General features: G+C 39.9%; 1 long non-coding RNA gene across 1 annotated transcript; it reads right to left on the bottom strand.

The window, feature by feature from the left end:
• Positions 1–2,248: 2,248 nt before the first annotated feature.
• LOC138904976 (uncharacterized) lies at positions 2,249–2,560 on the bottom strand. The gene is made up of 2 exons (XR_011413498.1): positions 2,383–2,560; positions 2,249–2,334 (listed from the first exon to the last, which is right to left on the bottom strand). It is a non-coding gene; the product is annotated as an uncharacterized lncRNA (long non-coding RNA).
• Positions 2,561–3,624: the final 1,064 nt, after the last annotated feature.

Consider the following 3,624-nt stretch of genomic DNA (forward strand, 5'->3'; position numbering starts at 1 on the left):
GCCATGATCGTTCCTCGTTGTTTTGTGTTTTACGGCCAAAAAACTAGAATTTCACCTGATTCCCATATTTTCGTGTGCTATAGCCCACGCATTGCAAGTGGGCCCGGGCCCCCCGGACCCGGATTGCCTAAATTTTTTTGGGCCATCAAATACGACCTAAGGAACACAATCATCACCCCGCCATGATCGTTCCTCTTTTTTTGTGTTTTACAGCCAAAAAACTAGAATTCCGCCCGATTTCCAGATTTTCGTGTGCTATAGCCCATGCCTTGCGAGTGGGCCCGGGCCCCCAGGACCCGGATCGCCTAAAATTTTTCCTGGCCATCAAATACAACCTATGGAACCATAGTCGCCTCCCCTCCATGACCGTTCCTCTTTTTTTGAATTTTACGGCCAAAACACGATAATTCCGACTGATTCCCATATTTACGTGTGCTATAGCCCACGCCTTCCGCGTAGGTCCGGCCCCCCGGACCCCGATCGCCTAAAACTTTTTCGGGCTATCAAATACGACCTAAGGAACCATAGTCACCATCCCGCCATGACCGTTCCTCATTTTTTTGCATTTTACGAACAAATACCAAGCTCTCCAGCACGAACACGACTCCACATGTCGCGAACACGACTCCACATGTCGCGAACGCGATGTATAAATCACTGGTAGCCCAAGACACACTTTGCAATTGCGATGCTCAACAACCCAACACCAGAAATCAGAGAAACCAGCAATGCAAATAATGAGGAAAATGGTGTGAAACCACCCTGAAACTTACACGAGCCTCTCAGAACTCCATCCGAACATACCAACAAGTCACAAAACATAACAGGACCTACTCGAGGCCCCAAATAATTCACGTTTAGTTTGTCTTGTTCACCAGCCCGTACTGATTTCTATTATTTTTGGGTCTAACTTTTCCTTCCAGTAGTTGCGTTGGAGTCACGAACTTATTTCTCGAAGTGAGGATATGACTTATGGCCTATATTCTTTTATTGTCTCAAGGCCTATCACTTCTCGTCTTTTTTCCTTCCCTTACTATAGACTATGTAATACTGTCATCTACCATTGTCATCCAGGTATCACATCTTAATCATAATGCTTCATTAATTCTCTTCTTATTTTTCGCTAATATTTATGTCTATCACTTTATTATGAAAACTCGAACAAAACATTCTTTTGCTTTTAGCTCCCTTTTCTCCATCTACTAGCTCTTGGGGTTGCCTAACATTCTTTCTCTACTAGGGATGGGAGTCACACTACGATAATATTCATCCATTCCAGGCTTATAATTCCTATCTTTGTAGTACTCATATCTAGTTGTACTATTTTAGAGTACACCATCTGGGCGTCTCACAAGGAGATCTATTAGCACATTTGCAATATCCTTTGGAAATGTCAGCTAACGCTAACAATCCATCCACCATTTTGGGTTACCTTAACCCCAGCTAGATCCTGATATCCCGCCTTCTCTTATACTACTTCTGTTAGCCCCCATAGGACATAAATGAGATGGGTGTGGCCAATTGTACATACCTCTATTATTGTTGAAGGTAACTCAAAAGGCTTATATTCATTCCTCTGCGATAATCTTCATTAGTTGGGTAGCTCATACCCTTTTTCATCTTGCTTCGTTTACTTTCTGAAACTTGTATCTACCTTTCGATTCGCTTATTCCTTTTTACCGTAAGAGTGGATAAATATTCTTGCCTTAAAGCTCCTTATCAAGAACCTTACACATTTTAGTACACGCATGATCTACTGAAGACCTCACATTTACTTATCATAAGAATCATGCAAAATCGAGTTCCTCTGACTCAACTCTTCCACAGTTATATCTCTTATCAACCGTTTTTTTGGATGTAGGCATCGTCATATTATCAATAAGATAAAGTTTAGGAAATTGAGTTCTTACAACTGAGCTCTACCACACGATCTAGAGTAAGACGAAAGAGTGATAGTCCTAAATTCCCTATAGCCTTCTGCTTATAAGTGTGGTGCACAACACACCCATAAACAAGACTATACTCGACACGGCTTGTAGACTCCCTAGGACAGAACTACTCTGATACCACTTTTGTCACGACCCAAACATATGGGCCGCGATGGGCACCCGGTACCTTACTCACCCGAGTACCAACATAACGTATCTTTTCATGTCATACGATCATATATAACTGAGCCGGAAAGCTGCCGCGAGATAAGTAGAATACAACATGTAATACCAACCTATACATAAGACATACAGGCCTATAAGACCAAAATAACCACTCGTACACTGAACATAGACCGACAAGGCCATACAATCTTTTACGTACATGACATCTGTCTACAAGCCTCTAAGAATACATAATTTTCATAAAGGTTGGAACAGAGTCCCGCCATACCAAACAATACACGTCTAAATCATACTAACCAAACAAGCAACTCCAGAGCAAATGGAGCGCACCAACATCTTCCGCTGAGCTGATAGCTTACTTAGAGGGCTCTCGACCTGCCTATCGGGACCTGCGGGCATGAAATGCAGTGTCCCCAGGCAAAAGGAACGTCAGTACAAATAATGTACCGAGTATAAAAGGAATGAAAATCAGTAAATAATAGACATGAGAGAAACATGGAGTAAAAGACTCGACATGTACGTTTGTATAGCTATGTGAATCATTTCATTTTTATAATGTCATGCATATGAGTATAAATGTCATACCATGAATAAGTATATGTGTTCATAACATCATCAAGCCTCTGAGGGCATCCCATCATATCATTTCGGCCACTGTGGGCAAATCTTCAACGTATACTAGCTGATTAGGTGGTGATGCGTATATAACGCCGTAACCTTTTTCCATATCCTATATACATATATTATACATATATACGCGTATATAACGCCATCTGGTTATTGGTCAATGTACATGTATAAATGCATGAAATGCATAAGAAATATGTTAATAAGATTTTCTCAGTACGTCATAAGACCATTATGCCTCTGGTTAATATCATGAAATAAATATTACCAACTTACGTATTTTGGAGACCCATGAACAGATGATAAAATAATATGACACATTGAGAATCAAGAATATAAGCATCTCTAATATTTCTATGAATAGAGTCATGTATGGAAATTGTAAATTTACTCATTTCATTTGTGTCGTATGGATCATGCCAAAAGAAATAAGGGATAGTCTTAACATACCTGAGTTGATTCTCTTGACAATCCCTCTAACACACGTTAATTGCGATGAAATACGTAACGGCGATATCGAAATAGGGAACAATCCATTTGAAATGCTCAAAGCAATAACGTTGCTATTGCAAAATTATCTTTGTCGAAACCCTTTCTTAAGAGATTTAGAATCAATGTTGTGTAATGGAAAGCTTGTTGAAACTCTTCTTAAGAGGTTAGGAATAATGTTACATGAAAATGGAAAGCTTGGTTGAGCTCTCATAAAAAGAACCTTACTGTGTTCTTGTCTTAAGAGATTTGAAGATAATGTTGAATTTGGAAAGTTATCCTTAATTATTAGGTGGACCCCACATGTCTAGCTTAGTGTCACTTAAGTTCTTCAAGTATGACACCTTTCATTCCTAATATAGGAGTCACAACAATTGGAATGGGAGCTGCCACG

Source organism: Nicotiana tomentosiformis, chromosome 2 (genome assembly GCF_000390325.3).
Source record: "Nicotiana tomentosiformis chromosome 2, ASM39032v3, whole genome shotgun sequence".
NCBI classification, from domain to species: domain Eukaryota; kingdom Viridiplantae; phylum Streptophyta; class Magnoliopsida; order Solanales; family Solanaceae; genus Nicotiana; species Nicotiana tomentosiformis.